Consider the following 21,897-nt stretch of genomic DNA (forward strand, 5'->3'; position numbering starts at 1 on the left):
AAGAGCCAGTGTTCCGAGAAGAGGAAGGATGAGTCCCAGTCTGTTAAGTCCTGGGACCAAAAGCCAGCACATCCTTCCACTGTGCTCTGCTGGTCAAGGCGGCCCTAGATTCAAGGAGAGGGAGCACAGACAGCAGTTCTTGGTGACAAGAGGGTCAAAGAATTCACAGCCTTTTTAAGTCTCCCATGGCTCAGATTTCTCATCTCAAATTACTAAGATCCTGCAAAGCCATTTCCACTGGGTATGATTTCTCGTCAATCAAGAACCTTCACAGTACCTTCCTCACCAATGAAGGAAAGTGGAATCGATACCTCTTCACATTTATCCCAGCCACCATTTATTTATATAACAAAGCCATATTTTCAAGTCTAGGGAGAAATGAGTTATAACAATCACTGAACCAAGCCGTGCCTCGGTGCAGAGAGCCTGTACCACAGTGTGTGCCGGAAGCTGTTTACTGAACCTGCTGCCGCAGAGCTTTGAGGTGACTATTTTAACGGAACAATTTGGTGTGGAGACTGCTCCTCTGCAACTGTGCAAAAGTAGTCCAGCCCTCCTAGCTGGCCTGACTTCTACTCAGGTCCCTGTCTGGTGTCCAGAACTCAGCACAGCTGGTGCTCATGGGAGGCAGAGTGGAGCTCTGCTCTGGGATTCAGGTTCTCTGGTCTCTGGAGACACCCTCGCAGTTACAGCAAGACACTCCAACTTTCTGCTCCTGAAACCTGAAAATGGGTGTGGGCCTTATGAAATGTCTCTACTTCTCCCGTGTGCACTCAGCGTGTCCTCTTCATGTAGGCAAATGGGTTTTACTCCCAACCCCTCCTTCCACACTGACATGATGAAGTGGGGAAATGCTGGTTCCTGACGGAAGGGGATTCAGGGTTGCACCAGAGCCTATAGTCAGAATAATTCCCAAGGTTATCTTAACATCTCTCCCCCCACGACATTCTGTCATGCCACCTTTCAGAGAGAGACGGGTAAGTCATAACACAGATGCCAGGCTCCACCCCACAGGAACCGACCTCTGAGAAAGGAAGTGCTCCTCCCCCAGGGCGGGGTGCCCACGCGGAGCTGCACCAAACCTCAGGCAGAGTCAGCGCACGTTCTGGAGTCCCGGTAATCGCACACACGCCAGTGTTTCAGGACTTCTGCCTCTGTGTCTAAATTACCAGGTCTATCTCCTCACCCTCTACGAATTATTTATAGTGCATGGAATTGATGTTATTTATTATCAGATCCCCAGCATTTGAGAAGGGGAAAAGAGAAGTGCATAATTTTCTAATGTATTTTGCAGACAGGCACTGTGATAAGTGATCAACATACAAGCACACGGACATATTTGGTCCTCCCAACAGCCCTTGGAGGTGGGTGGGCTCAACTCCAAACCTAGAAAGAGCAGAGCCTGAGAGCGTGCATTCTAAACTTGCCATCCTCCCACAGCCCACACAGTGCGCAGCGCAGGGACTTGACACTGGCATGTTTGCTACAAACCTCCACTGATCAACAGTAATTGATGTTTGCATCTTCCTGCTACTCAGCATGCACGGCCTATTCTCGGAGACCAAATCCATGGCTCTACAGAGACTGTGGAGTGACAAGTCTTCTCTCTGGTCTTTGAAATGGCAGGTAGGAGGACTCGCTTCAGAAAACGTGAGGTGGGCAGAAGCTGTGCAGAACTTCAAACAACAGGAAAGGAAATTATGTGGAGACATTTTACTTATTACGGCTTTCATTTCGTACCTTGGCTTCTTTACAAAGAAATACCGGCAGAGCCTCCTGGACGGGACCTGGAGACCCTACCTGAGCCAGCTGAATGTACGTGCCACCTGAACTCACCCTCAGCACGCCAGCCTGTGGCTAACAGTGCACTCACATGCCCCTGACACTCACCCACATCTTCTGGTCCCTCCTTGCACACTTCCTCACCATGGCCTGGGCATCCCCTAGGGACCTCTGGGACCCAAGGCTGACAGAGACACCCGTGTCCTGTCACATGCCATCATCGCCATCCTCGCCACTGAGCCCCCGAGGCCAGCAACCCTCCTCCTAATGGGGCCCTCCACGGGATTCCCGTCCACTGCCCAGCAGGCTGCCTCCTGACACTCCTCAAAACCAGAAAACCTGAGAGGCCCAAAACCCCTGTGTTTCCCTGCTCATGAGGCAAAGTTCCTAGTAACGGTGTGGGCACCTTGTTACGGGGCCCAAAGCTACATGGTCTGTGCCTGTGGCTCACAGACACCCTTATGAAATGTCTCTACTTCTCCCGTGTGCACTCAGCGTGTCCTCTTCATGTAGGCAAATGGGTTTTACTCCCAACCCCTCCTTCCACACTGACATGATGAAGTGGGGAAATGCTGGTTCCTGACGGAAGGGGATTCAGGGTTGCACCAGAGCCTATAGTCAGAATAATTCCCAAGGTTATCTTGACACTTTTCAGAGGCTGCGATCCACAAATACTCAGCATGTCCCACCAGTGCGCTAGACAGGAAGTACAAAAATTATTCAAGACCAGGATGCCTGCAGGAAGTTCATAGTCCAGTAGAGGAGATTAGGTGATTAGGCCCATAGAAAACAGCTACCGTGAGTCAGCACATAACATTCACTGCTCACAGTAGGGGTGTTGTTCCAAAATTCACTGGTAGGTGTATCCTTAGAACACAAAACCCATATTGTGTGTAGTGATGGCTTGTTTCACGGATCAGCTCATAACATCTTATTCACTGATGATGTTGAATAGTGCTGTCCAAGCTGTTACAGTACTAGGAGACAAACAGAAAATAAAGCTGCTCCTTATTCATCTTGAGCACTGTGGAAAAAGAAATTGTCAGACAGCTGATCTCTAGCTGAGTGGACGGACAGGAGGAACCCATGGACAGCTTAGCAAGGATTTCTCTAGCTCTGTTTGGCGTTCCTGAGCATTTTTGTGTGCCGGACCCCTTTGCCAGGTAAAACCTGGAATTCTTCTCACAATAGTGTTTTTTAGAACATAGAATAGAATGAATAAGATGACAGAGGAAAACAATTCTATTGAGATACATTTCTGATCCCAGGAGAACTGCCAGGGGCAGGTTTCCCTCCCCACATTAGTACTGGCTGTTTGTACCCTTGGTGGGGTGATTAAAGGGACAGGAGATGACTTGAAGAGGTTTTCCTGAGGTGACCAGGGAGACAAATGGCAGAGAAGAGAGCGACAGAGATGTTAAAAAAGCCTACATGTGAACCTTGAAAACATTCTGCTAAGTGAGAGCAGCCAGACACAAAGGGTCACATACCGTAGGATTCCATCTATGTGAACTATTCACAACAGGTAAATCCACAGAGAGCGGGTTAGTGGTTGCTGAGAGCTGGGGCTAGTGCGGAACAAGACTGACTGCTAAGGGTCAGGCGTGTCCTTTGGGGGTGATGGAACTATTTTGGAAGTAGGTAGACCTGACGGCTTTACAACCTCGTGAATGTGTGAAGCACCGTCCCACTGAGCACTCTAAAGTGGTTAAGTTATGTGAATTTTACCCCAGTGTTTTTTTTCAAAAAGAGTATTGTTCCCACTGAAAAATAGACTTGTGGGAGAACTAAATGAGGTGGAATGATCAACACAGAAAGAAAAGGAAGGGTCTGGTGTACACATAAGAGGCATGGAGCAAGGGCATGCTCAGGCCTGATGGTTTGCTCACTGCTTCTCGGCACCCAGCAGCAGGCGGGTTTCAGGCAAGAAGCCCTGCGAGTGGGGTGTTCCAGGCAGGGAGAAAGTTTTGCAAGCTGGGCCTCTGTGAGCAAGTGGTGAAAAAGAGGAGAGGAGGGAGTGGGTAGTGTGGGCTGGCACGACGGAGAAAGCCCACTGGGGGCAGGGCCTGGTTTGTGAAAAATACACAAGAGACACAGATACGTCGTAGGGAAGTGACCTGTTACCAGGGGCAACCTCATAGGAAACTACTGGTTAAAGTACTAATAATTATGGTAGGAATTTGATTTAGGAGAATATACTAAAGAACAAAAGATCACACAGGCTGAGCTAAGCTGGTGGTCATCCATCAAGAGAAAAAAGACTATCAGGAGTTTACAGAAACCTACTTCCAGGAATAATCACCTGGCCAGAAAAGCACTCCTCAGGGAGATTTTGATCTTGCTTCTAAAGGAGTTGTGTCATTTTAGTGAGCAGCTGGGTATTCTGCCCCCACATGAGAAGGCCTGCCTCCGTTCTGAGCATGCGTGGTGTTTCTCCATCGTCAGGCACCCGTCCCAGTCATGCCCAGCCTGGATCCCCTGAGGATGCTGACGGATGATGCTGACATGGCCACCTGGCAGAACGAGGGCCTCCCTGCGGACCGCATGTCCATGGAGAATGCCACCATCCTCGTCAACTGTGAGCGCTAGCCGCTCATGGTTGACCCTCAGCTACAAGGCATCAAATGGATCAAGAACAAATACGGTGAAGACCTGTGGGTCACCCAGATAGGTCAGAAGGGGTAGGTGGCTGAGCATGTAAGTTTCCACTTTGGCCCTTTGTGTGCAGAGAAAAAAATGTTGTGAGCAGATCTGAAACCCCAGGGGACTGCTTCCACCCTTCTAGTCTCTCCATGATGTTGCTCGTGTTTCTCCTCACATTTTAGGGGAACCTCCCAGTGCAAGATGCTTGGGCCCGGAGTCTCTGCTTTTATTGCTCATTAGAAATCACATGCCCCAGCCTCCCAATCTGCTCAGGGGTCCTTTCTCCACCTCCCTTGACATTCATCCTCCCATCTCCCCTAAATACGCCCCACCTCCCCTAACATCATGATCCATCGTCAGACAGAGCTGTTGTACAAAGCGTTCCTCACATTTAGCCAAAAACTGCCTCCTTCAGCATTCTCCCACCCATGTTCCTACCTCTGCCTGGAGCTACATGGAACAAACCTGAATGCTCTGTCCCTTGAGGGATGACATGACAGTCATATGCACAGCAGCCAATCTCATTATGAAACCTTCAGAGCCCTTTGCACTGGCCATGCAGCTTTGTGCCCACCTGACAGGGGAGTTACGATGTGAAGAGACATGAATGACAGGGATCCTCTGCCCATCACCCTCCACACCTCATGGATCCAGCCTCAGCAGCTGTCACCCTATTGTTTCATTAACTCTGATATAACTTAGCTCTGTAGTTTCTGTTCTCAATTCTTGTCATTAGGATACATGGAAAAAATAAGACAGGGCAATGGGGGAGAGGAAGAGGGACAGAGATCATTTGTGAGGTGGTTGAATGGGCAGTCTTGGTGTAAGGGACTTTATCTTAGATGCTTCCCTTATCCACACAACTGACAGGGTTAATGTTACTGGTACCATTTCACATCTGAGGAAATTGAGGCACACCATTGTAAAAGCAATGGCTATTTGTACAACCACATTTACAGCAGCCATATTCACAATACCTAAAAAGTGGAAGCAACCCTAGTGTCCACTGACAGATGAGTGCATAAACAAAATGGGGTGTGCAGTGAAATGTTATTCAGCCTCAACCCAGAAGGAGCTCTGGCACCTGCTCCCACATGGATGAATCTTGAAGACATCATGCTTAGTGAAATACACCAGTTACAAAAGACAAATACTGTGTGGTTCCACTCATTTGAGGAATGGAGAGCTGCCAAATTCATGGACACAGAACTAGAATGGTGGTGTCAGTTCTGTGGGGAGGGGCACTGGGGTATAGATTTTCAGTTTTGCAAGATGAGAGAGCTCTAGAGAGGCGATGGTCGCAGAGTAATGTGAATGCATGTGATGTCAGCGAACAGCAGTTAAGAGGACATATTTTATGTTATGTATAGTTTACCACGATGTTTAACTAATTAATCAATTTTAAAATTGAAGCCATCCAGGAGAGCGGTGCCTCCAAGTTAACCACTGTGTCTCAGAGGCCGCAATTATCTCATTAAATTTCCTATGAATCTACACCTTGCCACAGGCTTTCCTGCCCAACTTTCTCCGCAGCTACCTTCAAACTATAGAGCGTGCCCTGGAAGCTGGAGATGTGGTGCTAATTGAAAATGTAGAAGAGTCCATTGATCCTGTTCTGGGACCCCTGCTTGGGAGAGAAGTCATTAAAAAAGGACGGTAAGTCTCAGCCACGTGGCTGCTCCTTGGTGAGGAGCTGGTTCACAGCCCCAGGCAGATCTGTGGGCGGATTGTACTCTTCCTAGAACATCCTATCCTCAACTCTTGTCAAGTAGCTCCTGGTATCCCGCACACGTTTCTTTCTTCCAGAAGAGGACTATTTAGCTGCCCTCATCTCCTAGAGAAGGTCTCCTGGAATACCTTCGCTGCCGGCAGTCAGTGTCCTCACTGACTTCTTCTAAAAGGCACGGTGCACTATTTGGGAGGAACTTTAGAAGGAAAGTGGTTGACAAGCAGACTGACTTTAAGGATGCACATTTTATCTCGTGCAGGATTGCTTGACTTCAGAGCCCCTCACCCACCGCCCAGGCCATAAACCTTCTTCACTTGTGCCTAAGATCTGCTCATTTTAATTAACCATTTTCACCCATAGAAGTTATTCTCCATTAGCCAATAAAAAATGTAAGCCCAATTTCTCTGTTAAGGCACCTTTGTGCAAACTACGAGGGCTCCCCTTCCTGCAAGCACTTTACTGCCATCTGCTGGAAATGTTTCATCAGTACAGCTCTGTATGGGCTGCCCTGTCAAGGGCTCTCCCTCCAGTTGTGTGCAAACCCAAATCGAACAGGGGGACGATGAGAGACAGTCTGTCACCCTCCACCTGAAGGCAAAGATCCTAGGGCTCACTCCAGACATTCATGGTGGCAATACTGTTTACTATGCTTTTACAAAAAAGCCATCTAGAATTCTGTTGTGACCAAATCTCACAGGAAGGTACCCCATCTTCACAAAAGCCTTTGTGTTCCAGATTCATTAAAATCGGAGACAAAGAGTGTGAATACAATCCCAAATTCCAGCTAATCCTTCACACCAAGCTGGCCAATCCTCACTACCAGCCGGAACTGCAGGCTCAGGCCACTCTGATCAACTTCACCGTGACCAGGGACGGCCTGGAGGACCAGCTGCTGGCGGCTGTGGTCAGCATGGAGAGGCCAGACCTGGAGCAGCTGAAGGTAGGTCAGGTGTCCACCAAGGGAAGGAGGAAGAAAATGCTCTGCCGCTCAGTCCTGCAGTGCTCCCCATCTGGGAGAGCAGAGCAGCAAGGGCTCTGCTAGACCCGAAGCACCAGCCCCTGGAGCCCCAAGCTGGGACATGGGGCTGGAGTGAGCTAGAGAACAGAGAGGCAGAAGATAGCTGGGAGAACAGACACTCATCGCCGAGAGCAGAGCCTGGCACAGGGCTGTGAACATGAGGGCCTCTCATCACACATGGTCACATGCCTGTGTCCAGAACTAAGTCAAGTTCAGTTTTGCAAGGGCAATGGAAACAGGTTTCAACCATGTTAGGATTAGTGTCTTAGTCAGCTCAGGCTGCTATAACAAAATACCAATAGGCTGGGTAGTTAATACAACAGAAATGTATTTTCCCATGGTTCTGGAAGCTGGAAGTCCCCGACAGGGAATCAGCATGGTTGGTTTCTGGTGAGACCTTTCTTCCTAGCTTGCAGGAGGCCCCCTTCTTGCCATGTGCTTACAGACCTCTTCTTTGTGTGTGCACAGAGAGAGAGCAAGCTCTCTGGTCTCTCTGCTTAAAAGCGCACTGATCCCATCAGACCAGGAACCCACCCTGTGAGCTCATTTAACCATAGCCACTGCCTTAAAGGCCCATGTTCAATGCAGTCACATGGTAGGGTAGAGCTTCAGCATAGGAATTTGAGGGGGGACACAATTTAGTCCAAAGCAAGTAGTATCCCTTTTTTTCTCTCTTTTGACCTACTTGGATTGTAAATTACAGGTCAAAAATTACACTGCAGGTGACACTGGGTTCAGAGGTCCCTAAGACTGTTTCTGCTAACATTCATTTACTGAACAGATACCTGTGGCACTTCAGCTCCGTAACAGGCAAGAGTCCAGGAACTGAGGCTTTGGCAGTGAACAGGAAAAACCATGCATGTTCCTACCACCATGGAGTGGAGTGGAGGAACAGAGGAAATAAGAATGCAAACAAAAATAATGTCATTTCAGGTATTGATAAGAATTTTGGAGAAAATAAAGCAGGGTGATATTAGAACGCCAGAGTGCTTGTTTAAACTGGGAGGTAAGAAAAAAGATTCTAGAAGAGGGTATCATTTGAGCTAATTCCTAAATCATTTGAAAGCCTCTGGGCATAGAGCATTCCCAGCACAGGGAGCACTGAGCCCTGCCCTTGAGGCAATGAGGCAGGACTGAGGTATGTTTTTTAAAAACAGAAGATGGCCAGGGTGTCTGTGGCTGGAGCCTGCAACAGGAACACTGTTCTTTGCAAGGATGCAAAAGCCATAGTCCCAGTGGGTACGTAGGAAACCCACTACAGCTGCCTGAAGTTACCAGCCCCCAACAGAGAGAGTGTCCAGCGCTCTAGGATAAGGAATCTAACAATCAGAAAGGGAAGATGAGGTGGAATCTGCTTGGGCACCAGCGCCCCCTCCAGCCTTGAGAAGGACTTCTAACATGATTTTGTCTAAACTTTGTAGACTACTTTTGTGAATTTTTTTTTTTCCAAAAAAATGATAATCCACAGGAGAGCTATTTCTCTGGGGGCAGCCAAGTGGTGACAGAGAAGAACCTCCAGAGAACTCAAACTTGTTCCTGCCCCTGAATCGCAGAATGAGGCTCCGTATAGCGATCAGACTGTGTATCAGCCCTGTGCTGAGCACGGGACAGCACTCCTCTGAGAGGTGCTGGGCTTCACCCGGCGGATGCCACCGAAGTGTTAAGAGGGTAACTTAGCCCAAGGTCCCAGGACTAGTAAACGGTGCAGTAGGGACTCAACATACCCTCTTGTCTCATCTGCTCGTGGTGTCAAGCACTCTGCTATTCTGCATTCCTCTAAAGGAAGGAAGTGGACCCCATAGTTTTTATTTATTCAGACCCACCCCAAGAGTAGGATGCTCTGCGCTTTTCTGCCTAACTCCCTGACTTGGTATTTGCAGTCAGATCTCACTAAGCAACAGAATGGGTTCAAAATCACCCTTAAAACATTAGAAGACAACCTGCTGTCCCGCCTTTCCTCAGCATCTGGGAACTTCCTGGGAGAAACAGCCTTAGTAGAGAACCTGGAGGTCACCAAGCAGACAGCTGCAGAAGTGGAAGCAAAGGTAAGAGGTGCTGGCAGCCTCTCTTGGAGGCAGAGGCCCTCCCCCTCATCTCTGAGTCTGACATTGCAAGAAAGGAAGTCAGAGTAACAGATGGTCTGTCCATCTTCCCTGGCTTTCTCTAGAAAGTCAAGCCAGGCAGGATTCTTGAAATGACTACCCTGTACCCTCCTTAGGGAGCTCCCACTTTCTGGGAAATACTTTTGACGACTCAACTCCACAAACGTGTGCTGAGCCCCTAAGTCTGTGTGGGGCCTTGTGTTTGTGCAGGGGAGGGTAGCTCCAACTTCATGCCTCAGTCAGTTGGTGGAACTGCCCTGAAGCTACGGAATGACATTGCTGTCAGAGGTGACTGGTTCAGGCCTGATTGCACCCTGGGAAAACCCCACCACCCTGCAAAAATCTCCTGTCTGATTTTAATGAGAAACTTCAGCGGCTTCCCAGGAAATTCAGTTCTCAAGAACAGTATCATCCTGGGAAACTCTTGAGTGAATAGCTTCCATCTTTTATTTCACAAGGCTTTTATTCCCCCCTATGGGGGACTGGAAGGCATGGCTTGATGGGGCCAAACCCCTCACCCTTCCCCAGGTGGCTGATGAACCTATACATGACCTTTCTTATTCTTACTTCTGCTCTTGGATCAGAAGAGAAATTAAGATACTGGTTTTGAGCAAGAAAAGCCTGTCTGTAACAGTGTCCAGGAGCAATACACCTTTGAGGGAATATACTCACTGTCAGGTCACTGGAAATTCTCCAGGTATAAAGGACTCTGTTCAGGTAGGGGCACAGTAGGAAAAATGAGAAGTAATGATGGGCAGGGCAGATGAACCAGCTCCTGCCCACTGTGGGATCAAGACAACAAGGGTTGGAGTGGGAGCTTGAGTGGAGGGAGGTCCAGTCTCGCGTTGTCTCCGTGGTGGCTGTGTGACCACCAGGTGTTACTCTTTGTTCTCTGTCACCTCCGTATCTCTACATAGGGCCATAGAGTTTGTAAAAAAAAAAATTATAGTAGAGGTTCCCCTGCCTCAGACAGGAGAGAGGGAAGGACAGGACCCAACTCACACAGAAGGAGTAGGTCAGCGATGGACTCAACCACAGGGCTGTCCTCTCCCTGCCTCCTCACCCCTTCCGTCTGTGCCCTCCTCTTTAAAGTCAGGGGACATTTATGGAGTGCCTGCTGTGTGCCAAGTGTCCCATAGAGCCTTCTTCTCCTGTGTTGTTTGCTTCCTTTTTACTTCCTTCTCTGTCTCATTCATCGTCCAGTGAGTACTTACATGGAGGCAGCTCTATTCCAAATTCATTGGCAAAAGTTGGGAGCACAACAGTGAAGCTTGTCTGAATCCCAGGCTTCCAAGACCTGCTCCTTCAAAGGAGAAAGATGATAAAAGGGGCAATTACTGGAGGAAGCCCAGGGATCCGCAACACACAGAGGGAAAGGGCTAACCCACACTGGGTGAGAGTGAGAGGTGCTCCCCTTTCCTGGGGCTGGACGCTGAGAGAGCGTCAGGGTGATGGCCCTGGTCATGGGAGATGAGGCACGGAAGGTGCGGTGTGTTGCCATTGCAAAGGGCTTTGTAAATCATGCTAAGAAGTCTGGGCTTTTAGATGTGAGCTGGGGATCATAAAAGAGGTGCGTTTTCTCCTCCTTTTTAGACAAGAAAGTAACATGATCAGAACTGTGCTTTAGAAAGATCATTCCAGCTATAATTTGGAGGAGAGTTTGGGAATGCAGGAGGAGAGAAAGTAGTAAAAAGTACAGTAATCCAGATTCGAGGTGTTGGTATCCTGAGGTTGGCAGTGTTGTGCAAAGAAGTGGGCAAATTCAAGGATGTAGAATTGAAAACTTGTTAATTATTACATATGTTTATATGTGAATATAGGTATAGTCAACGAAAAGTCTCAGCTTCCAGGAATAAATATCTAGGTAGGTATTGGTGAGAGCATATGTGGATTTGGCGATGAGAAAATGAGGATTTTAGTTTGTGTTGTGTTGAGTATGGAATGTTATTGGTTCAGTCACATGGGAATGTCACCTAAGGTCTTAGATATATGCTCTTGGCTGGTGATAGGGTACTGAGAGTCATCAATGAGTAGCCCTGAGCATTGAGACTGGGAGTGGATGAAGTCACCTAGGAGATGAACACACAATAATGAGACTGAGAGTAGAGCATACTAACGCATTGTAAGGAAAGTACAGAAGATGTAAACTATGGGACAGAGCAGAGAGATGGTGGGGGAAGCAGGTACATTTGGTATTATGAAGGAAAGCATTTCATGAGGGCATGTCAACAGGTTGAATGATGCTGAGAGCTCAACCCATGGCTGACATGTGTCCACTGAATTTTGCGAAGGGGAGTTATCAGTGATCTTGGAAAGTGTGATTTCAGCGAATCAGCAGAAGCAGAAGCCAGACTGCATTATTAGAATGAAAGTAAAATGGGAGTTGAGAAAGGGGAAGTGAGTAGAAACCACTCTGAAAGAGGCCAGAGGAGGAAAGGGTAGAGATGGAAGGGGCTGTAGCTTAAGGAGGACGGAGGACCCTGAAGGCGTTTTCTCCTGAGATGAGAGACTGAGCATGCTGAGATCCTAGCTGGAGGTGGGAGGATGCATGGAGTGTAAAGGAAAAGGAAGAGGATGAGAAGAGAAGTTGAATAATGAGTGTAGTGGGGTATGCAAGAAAGTCGAGGACATGTAATGCAGGTCACAGATGAAGAGATTACCTTTAGAAAGTCAGAGTTAGTGGGATGGAGGGCAAAGATGAGTCAAGAAATGGTCCATGAATCCATGTAGGCAACCAGAGTAGAGAGGCAAAAAATTAAGGGAACGGAAGGGGAGGCAGAAATTAAGGAAATTCCTTCCTGATAATGTCTTAAAATCAGTGAAAGCCTGAATGAAGCCCCCCTGAGAGTACAGGAGCGGTGGTGAGGGAGGGGGCTTGGGGAGAGGGTGAAGGGATACAGTAGCACTTGTGAGAAATGGCAATGAAAGTTGACCAGGGGAAAAAGATTACTGGACAGCATTAGGGACCCAGCTGAGCTTAAAAAGTACAAATCTGTGAGTACACTGTTCTGAGTAATTAAATGGTTTGTGTTCATTTCTGCTCCCTTCTGATTTTTGTCTTCTAACTATTGTATTTGACCAATTTGCATTTATTAACATTTTTGATACAGTAGAATTCCTTTTTACTGTCTTAATTTGTGTTCTCTGTTAACCGTATCTTTTTCTCCTTTCTTAATATTTGTCATCTTATATCCTTCACTGATTTTAAAGTTATTCACTCTTTTGTATTTTATTGATTAACCTTAATTGCTTCATTTATATGTGAAAAATATATTTCCTTTTTTATGCGACATAACAATACATATGCTGACTTAACAAAGTGTAAAATTAAGCAATACATCTAGCCTCTTCTAAAACCGTATACGAACTTTAAAATACTCCGATCATCCTTTCCCTGTTACTGTTTTTTAATGTCTTGGTTCCATCTTGCTTTGACCCCCTACTCCCAAACCAGTTGTTTTCTTAAATAGTCTTTGCTGTTTAGATCAACCATATATTTAAGAAATTCTTGCATCTTATTTCCTCCTTTTGGATTAAAACTGAATTCAAATTTTCTATCACCTTACAAGGAAATTGCTTCTAATTGGAGCCAATATTTATTTCTCCAAGGGCCTGTGGCCAGTAAGCATTCTCTGAGGTCGACTGCTTCTTCATACTGAGAGCTCCGGTCTGCTGTTGGTTTGGGGGAATTCTTAACTAAAATACCGCCTCTGCCTCATCCTCTCTACTCTCTACTTATTTCTGTTTGGTGTTTTTTGCATCTTCTCATTCTCTCTGCCCAGTCTCATAACCTCTTTTCCATCTTTATTCCTATCTGAGCTATTTTTTAACAATTTCCTCAGATCTGTCTTCTGGTTCGCTTAAGTCTTTCCAGCTCTAGTCCCTTACTTAACCTGCGCACTGAGTTTTTCATTTGAATAGCTGTATTCTCATTTTTAGAAATTCCAGTTAGCTCTTCTTCAGATGATGCCTGTTCCTTTTTATCATGTCCTGATTTTACGCATTCTTTTATGTCCACTCCTGTTCAACAGAATTAGTTAGTGGCAAGCTTTAAATTGTTCAATCATCTTTGGCTCTTGGAATACTGATCCTTCTGGGATATGAGTGGGGAGTTTTTCTAATCGTCCCATTTGGGAAACACTTGCTCCTGGAGTGTGTAACTGTTTATTGATAGCTCATCTTCCATAGGGATCATTTTATTTCCCTGTGAGACATTCACAAATTACCAGGTGACTATATTACCAGTAGTTCCACTATGTTTTGGAGTGTCAGGCACATCATACTGAGGTTTGTACGTGGTGGCAGATTCTTCCAGAATCTGTCTCTGATGCGTAGGCCTCTTTTCTTATTTTTGTCTCTGATAAGAAATTTTTTGAAAATACTTTTCCCTTGAAATTCTTTGTGAATTTACATGTTAACTCTTATACACATATGTATGTGTGTGTGTATATAAATATGTGTATGTATTTCTGTGAAACCTTTCTCATTAGCAATGGAGCTTGGAAGATTGCATGGCCCACGGTTCCCAGCTGGAAGAGCTGACCCTCTGTCCCTGTGGAAGACTGCAAGTGCATCACCCCCTTCTTCCCTGAAGCTCTGCCAGGGAGCATCACAGCAGCTTCCCAGTCTCCTAGCTGCTCTCCCCACCCCTGTGTGCCCCACCACACCCAGACACACAGCCACTTACGCAGAGAGGCCAAGCTGACTCTCAAGCCCTGTCTGGTCTGAACAGTGGACCACTGTTTATTTTCTAACAGGTCCAGGAGGCCAAGGTGACCGAGGTGAAAATCAATGAGGCCCGAGAGCACTACCGGCCCGCAGCTGCCCGAGCCGCTGTGCTCTACTTCATCATGAGCGACCTCAGCAAGATCCACCCAATGTACCGGTTTTCTCTCAAGGTGATTTTTACACCTGGAGCTTTTTGCATAACTGTAATAAACAGCAGCTTATAACCAATGCTCCTGTCCTCAGGGTTTATCCATGCGCTTCATTAGGTATGGCAGAGCTTTACAGTGAAATCCAGGGGAGCAGCTGCAGTGCCTACAGGACACACCCCATCTCTTTCAGGGCTCATTGGTTACTTTGGCTGGAGCAGGAGACCCCATGCAAGTCCTGGCCTCACTCATTCAGAAAGCACATACTATGCTCCTTAAATGTGTGGAAGGGGATACCAAAAAATATCAGCAGTGATCCTGGCCCCTAAAGAACTTAAAAAATAATAGGACTGATTAAATGTGTGTGTCACTCACACTGGTTAAAGAACAAAGCAGGCAATGATAATAGTCCAATTTTAAATCACTTTTCTTTTTGCCCTAATATCCTCAAAGCTACTGCTTTATAGTTGCTGAAATATTTCTAAAACCAAAGACGTTAGTAAATTCTAAGTGCTGACTAATCTTACTCATGAAAAAATAAAGACCTATAAATTTTAAGTGCACTGCTGAAATCACATCTTTCTCCCCCTAGGGCATTCACCAAAAGAGCACAACTGACGAGGCATTAGGGGGTGGTAGAGCATTTCTGAACAATTTCTTTGGTTTGACCCAGCAGAGGGGACACAGACACACACACACCCCACCTTCCGTGAAGGTAAACTGCCGCATGGAAGCCAGTGTATGGGGATGGAAATGAGCCCCTGAGGATGGATGCAAGCAATCCGGAGGTCCCCTGTACCTGGGGCTCATTTAATAGGAGACAACGTTTCACCATTTTCCAACCTCCCAATCAGAAAGAGTCTCTGCAGACTAAATGAACTGTGTTTGTAATATTTTTAAAAGAAATCCAATGCTTGGCCTCATATCAGGCCAAAGCAACATATGAAAAAATTATGAAGTATTTTAAAACACTATAAAAGCATGATAAGCTAATAACTATAAGGTAATCTACCCACCCTAGTTCTGAGAGTAGTTGAAATCTACCTCAGTGACTCTCGTGGGTAAAAACAAATCAAATGAAGTCAAAGAAAATATGTTTTCAAAAAGATGCTATATTTTGTACCAACAGCATCCTGCTATGGGACTGTTTTGTCATTAGAAGTGTTATTTATGGTGTGTGGGGTGGGCACATTTTGCCCCATACTATTAAGAATTGCCAGGGGCAGCTGTTCTTTAACCAGCTTGGTCACTGAAAACAGATTTATATGTCTAATGACAAGCGGTCCGAATAAGTACCTTCAGAAGTACCAGAAGAGTGCACTTCGTCATTTGACCAAACAACTAACCACTGGAGTTTTTGTAGCCTTGGCTTTTGCTGAGGTTGGATTTTACAGCTCTGGTTCCAGGCAAAGAGGACAGGCATTCTCAGAGCATGGAAACCACAGACAGGCCGGTGGGTAGGAGCCACACAGCCCATTTCCCAAAGCGTTTTGAGCAGGAATATATTAAAATGTGTGTGTGTTGCTTTTAGAGAAGCAAAACTCTCCAGGGGCCGGTATTGAATTGCTTGGAAGTTCATAACACGGTTAGAATGGAGTTAAGTGATAGTAAAAGAATTTTTCTTCAAAACTCAGCTGAAGATTGGGAGAAGGTTAATAAGACCCACTTGCCAGTGCCAGAGTGTCTCAGGCAAGGAAACACCTTGCTGGGGTTTCCTGCAGTCTGATGGGAGGCCCACCCGCTCTGTCCTGGGCATGGTGTGGAGGGGCACGGCTTAAAGAGTAATGTTTCTCAAAGACACAATACAGGAAAGAACCCAATAGTCAGAAGCAGATGGAACACAGGACCCTGGTCTCAGACCAGAGGCCCAAAGGTGTGTGAGCTTTTTTTCATTGGTACTCAGAGGGCTTTTCAAATACCTTCACCAGTTGTGAAGATTTTGAAGTAATTTTAAAAATTAATCCCAGCTGATTTCACACAAATACACTTTTCTGGCTTCTCACTCACCCAGGGAGGTGTCTTCTCACCCAGGACTCCTTGGCACCTGGAAAGTGTGCCCTATTACCCCTCTCCCAGTCTTCAGCTGAGTTTTGAAGAGAAAATCTTTTATTATTACTTACTCCATCTTAACTGTGTTATGAACTCCCGGGCTTATTCAAAACTGTCTTCTGAGATAGGTTTTGCTTCTGTAAAAGCAAATACACACATTTTGATACATTGCTGCTTGAAATGCTTTGGAAGATTCGTTAGCAGGGAGCTCACGTTCCTTGTGGCACACACTCACTCACTGGGGCCAAGGAGTGGCCGCTGCCTAACACATCAGTCTGCTACAACACATCAGTCCCTGCCCCTCCCTGTTTGGTCTTACACACCTGGCCCCTGTAGCCATTTGGGTTTGGGACCCTTGGTCTAGAGCATCCCTTATGTTTGCTTAAACTCTTTAGGGCATTGGTAAGACACAGTCCTTCATTAAACAAATCTTTTCAGTGCCGATTATATGCGAAGAGCAGGGCAGGATTCTGAGAAAGGTAAGAAGTTAGTAAGGCCCGACCCCACCCTCAGTGTGCTCACAATCTGGAATAAGTGAAAAGACTTAACAAATTCAAGATAAGGCACCGTAAGATCCCTGAAAGGAGACAAGAGTAGTGAGCCAGCACGGCAGAGACCAGGCCGAGCACCAGGGCTATGCACACACTGAGTGTAAGGGGGAGGAAGGGCCTTTTCAGGATGGAAAGGAACAGAGGGCCCAGATGAGCTCAGTGTAAAGGAAATGCCAGATGTACCCAGATTCTACATTTCTCTTCAGGTCTTTTCCTGAATTGTGAGTCACTTTGCTTAAACTTAGTAAGACTCTCTCTCTATTCTTTACTGATCAGTGTCATTTTGATTAAACAGTGAAAAAAGCCATAGTAACCACCTGGGGAAAGTTACAGACTCGGTCTCCACTGACCTGTCCTACAGATGGAAATTCCCAAATTACTCTGCAGGGTGATGGGAACATTATCAGCCTCTAACAGCCTGGGGTCCTAATCTAACACCTGCCCAGCGAGGGTAAATGTCACTATGGACTGTGCTGAAGGTGCTCAGGAGATTCTGCCGGGATCAGAGAAACTGCATGATGACAAAAGCCTACAAGAGCTTCATGAACAAGAAATACCACGGAGCCATGAAATTGAGAAATTCACATTCCTCCCCCCCTTTGCAAGTGACAAAATATCAAGGCACAAATTTTATGTGGTTTCCATTGAGACTCCAATCCCTGATGTTAGAAAGACCAATAAGATTTCTTCTCAAAGCCACAAAAGGAAAATAGAGAAAAGACTGGGAATTTGCAGAGCCAATAATTGAAAAAGGCTCAATTGCATCTTGATTTTTCTTTAATGATTCATTCTATTCATATCATATTCAAAATGTAGCATCCTGAATATGTATTTTTATAAATAGTCTACATCTAAGTTTAAAACAATGGAAAATTGATTAATGTGTTTCTTATTTCATTGTATACCCATGATGTTCAGAAGATGGAACCAGAGCAGGCTATGCTCTCACCATTGCAGGAAGGGTCCATGAGGGGAAAAAAAAGACATGTACAGGGCTCATCGTATGACTGCAGAGTTACTGGGAAGAAAAACCAAGGACATATGAGGTTCTGATCATCACCAGAAGGGAAAATAATTTTAAAATATTCTGAGTGCCCATTATGTACAAGGGTCTCTTTTAGACAACGGATTTGTACAACACATCAGTCCCACCATCAAGAATTTAATAATCTAGTGAATAGGATAATTAATCCCAGCTAGTTATTGGTGACTATGTTTCCTCTTTATTCGGGTAGTTATCCAACAAATGTACTGGACCTAAGTTAATTATTTTGGCTACAGAATATTTATTTTTCATTGTTCAAACTGTAGGCTCTTATCTCTATGCCCCATAGCTTTGCCCATTTTGTAACAATGTAATGATTCATTTGGGCAAACTAAGTAAAGGGCTAATAGCATGCTTTCTTGTACCACTGTCCCTTCTTGGCAGGATATACTAGGAATGCATTTCTGTGACTGGCAAATGATAATATTTTTTACACGTTAGACTACTAGCTATATACAAAGAGAGCTGTGAAAGTTACCAGTGTCCCCCTTCTGCCCCCAGGCCTTCAGCACCGTCTTCCAGAAGGCTGTGGAGAAGGCGGCTCCCAGTGAGAGCCTCCAGGAGCGGGTGGCCAACCTCACAGACAGCGTCACCTTCTCTGTGTACCAGTACACCACCCGCGGGCTCTTTGAGTGTGATAAGCTGATCTACCTTGCCCAGCTCACCTTTCAGGTAAAAGTGGACTGGAGAAGCTTCCAGAAAACAGTTCATTTTCTAGTGCCCAACCAGAAAGTGTAAAGAAACATGTTTTCTTTCAAACATCACTTCCCGTAGTATACGGAGAAGACTGTTAAGCTTTAAGCAGTTATATACGACAAGCTGGTCAATATGCGGCTTGCATGCTACAGCGAACATCATCCCACTCATGGCAGACCAGCTTAATCAACCAACGTACTTCATCTCTTTGGCCCTGGATGACCTAAGATCTTCCTCAACATGCCCTCCGCAGGCACGACCAGTAATCAAACTGGCACCCAGGATGAAACCTGTTGGCCATACCAGTAACTACATACTTTATGAGAGGCTGTAAGAAATGTGTTCACGTATCCCTCATTATTTATGTACCTTTAGGTATTCAAGCTTAATGTCTCAAACCTCCCCTGGAATGAGAAATTGCAAATGCCTTAAAAAGGTCCTTAAGAATTACGATTCTCAAAGGTAGAGGAGCATCGGGGATTTTGAACGCTAATAAGAAACCTGTCTTCTACTTACTCAGCATCAAAAAAACGTGAAAATTTACTTCCTTGTATTCGTCCCTCTAATCATTTAGGATTGGGGATTGTTTTCCATGTGTAAACTGGGAGCATACGCTAGATTATCTTCCAGGCCTCTTCCCATTCTAAAACCCAGCTGTTCTATGAACGCTTCTGTGCTGACTCTGTTCCAAAGCCAGAATTCATGGGGGAACATGAATGTGGCTTCTCCCTCTTGCCTCCATACTCCTCGTCCAGCTCAGATGACAGCTCAGCCATCATAAAAAGACTTGAGCCCCAAGAAAGAATATTTTCCTTCCTGCCCCTCATTTTTCCCAGTCCCCACAGAGCTTCCACCCCTAGCTTTCAGTCTTCTCTCTTCATAAATATTTTAAGCTCATTTGCAAGGGCTTTAGCCACCTCATCTGCTATTTCTAGCCTGTTTTCTCTTTAGAGAATTTTCCTCAGATTAACTAAATGGTTTTTTTCTTAGTGAGCCTTCCCATCTGTAACTTCCCATCACAGAACACCATTTGAATGGGGGAAAACAATTTCCCAGGCACCTCTCAGCAGGAAACATTAGCTCTCACCAAGCCAAATGCTTCACCCTCCCCTGCACACACCTCACCAATTCCTCTCCCAGCCTTCTCCATTTCTATTGTCCACTCCCTAGAAAGCCTTCCCTTCCATTCTAGGTATTCCCATCTGTTAACTTCCTCAAGACTCAGTTCAAAGCCACTTACAGAAGGTTTAATCAAATTAATTCCCTAATATCTGCATTCTGGGACCTTATTAGCATTACAGATTCATACATGCATTTCTCTTTTGCATATATTCATGCTACTTTGACATTCTCCTCAAATCATGTCATTTGCATCATCATCTTGGTTAGATTGCAGGAATGTATTCCATGGCATTCAGGATTGATATATAAAATGCTTGCTGAGCAAGATACATAGTCATTCACTGTGTGCATTTAAGCCACCCTGGTACTTAGGGGCAAGATGCACACGGAGGTGATGTGTGCAGATATACGCTTTCTTCCACTCCATCCTCTTTCAGTCACCAAAACTGATGGGTAAACTCTAGAGTTAGAAGCAGCCATGATTACACCAAGTGACAACCCCTGAGATCTCCAGGCCACTGTGAATACACCAGCTGAATAAATGCAGTGTCATTCTTCTGCATTGCAGATCCTCCTCTTGAACCAGGAGGTTCTTCCGGCTGAGCTGGATTTCCTGCTTCGATCTCCCATGCAGACAGGTGACAACAGCCCAGTGGAGTTCCTCTCCCATCAAGCCTGGGGTGGCATCAAGGTCAGTAGAAAAGGGTCAAGTTCTCACCTCTTGGAATTTTTTCCTTAGTGCTCATCCCCAGGACGTCAATGCACTCTGTTTTGGGGTTCAAGCAAGGAACTATATTATCATACATGCATTCCTTTACCTGCACCCCTGCTCCCAGACCTGCTGGGAAGGCTTTGCAAAGAAGGCACAGATGTGGTGGTGAGAGGCTCTGCTGCCAGGATGTGGGGGAACAGGAGCTCCATGAGCTTCCCTGGCTCAGCTGAGCTATCTTCACCCTCCCAGCGCTTAGGGCTAGAACATGGGCTGCGCCATGAGGCCCTGGGACTGGTGTAGAGATGCTATGACCTCACTTCTTTAAGCAGACAGATGCCAGGGCTCTGTTCAGGCATCTCCATGAGAATCTGAACTCAGCCTCAGCGCAGGGAAAGCATTCCAGCCTGAGATTCTCAGCGACTAGTAATAGTTCACATGTATTGAACACCTGAGAAATGCATCACTTTGCTTCCTTCTCTCGTTCACCTGGACATTAGGTATCACTTGTTCCCATTTCATGTATGAGGAAACTGAGGTCACAGAACCTAAGTAGCAAATCCAGGACACAAATTCTGGTCTGTCTGATGGCAAAAACTATTTTCTTTCTATATTATACAGTGTAGTTTACTTGGGATTCTGTGCACACTGAAAAGAGCACAAACCATAAGCTCCTTTCAGTAGGGCCCATGCCTGCAGTCACAGGCCTGGCATGAAGCAGGACATGTTTGAACACCAACTCCAGAGAGTCCAGGTGGGCAGCTGTCCAGTCCACACCCAAATGAGTCCCCACAGCAGGCACTGGTGCACAAAATGAGTCCTGTTCAGGATAGCCCATGCTGGGTGCATTTTATACATGTTTCATAGCACAAACAAGTGTGAATCTTAAAGTAGTATGATTGACTTTCTTTCTCTTTATATTTTTTACTATTTTTTTGAGCTAATGCAGATTCACATGCCATTATAAGAAACCATAGAAATATCCCTTGCACCCTGTATCCCCCAGTAGTGACATCTTACACTCCTATAGTACAATATCACATCCAGGAAACTGACCCTGATTCAATTTACTAATTTTATTCTGTCTGATTTCACCAGTTTTTCACACACCCGTGTATGTGTTTAGTTTGCCACATGTGATTCGTGTAATCACTATCCCAATTATGATATAGAAAATTCCACCACTACAGGACTGCTTCATGTTGCCCTTTATAACCATGACAACCTCTTCCCTCCCCTAATTCCTAATGTCTGGCAACCGCTAATCTGTTCTCCGTTTGTATAATTTTGTCATTCCAAGGATGTTATATAAATGGAATCATACAGTATATAACCTTTTGGGACTGGCTTGTTCAAGAGCATAATTCTCTTGAGATCCATCCAAGTTGATTTAGTCTATAACAAAAGGCCAGACCTTAATATTTATATGTGTGCTGTCCTCTTCAAAGGAGCCATTTCAGGAAATTTGAGGCTAATTCTACTCATGCTACCATTGCCCAAAATACTTTTCTAACTTCTTTTCTAGAGTCTGAAGCTATCCTTTTAATCATCTTTAGGGCTGTGTCTAAATCAGGAGT

At 45.7% G+C, this 21,897-nt stretch overlaps 1 pseudogene; it reads left to right on the forward strand.

The window, feature by feature from the left end:
* The window catches only part of LOC108403857 (dynein axonemal heavy chain 9-like), a 594,862-nt pseudogene that overhangs the window by 517,591 nt on the left and 55,374 nt on the right, over positions 1–21,897 (forward strand).

The sequence above is a fragment of the Manis javanica genome, chromosome 4, assembly GCF_040802235.1.
Source record: "Manis javanica isolate MJ-LG chromosome 4, MJ_LKY, whole genome shotgun sequence".
NCBI lineage: Eukaryota > Metazoa > Chordata > Mammalia > Pholidota > Manidae > Manis > Manis javanica.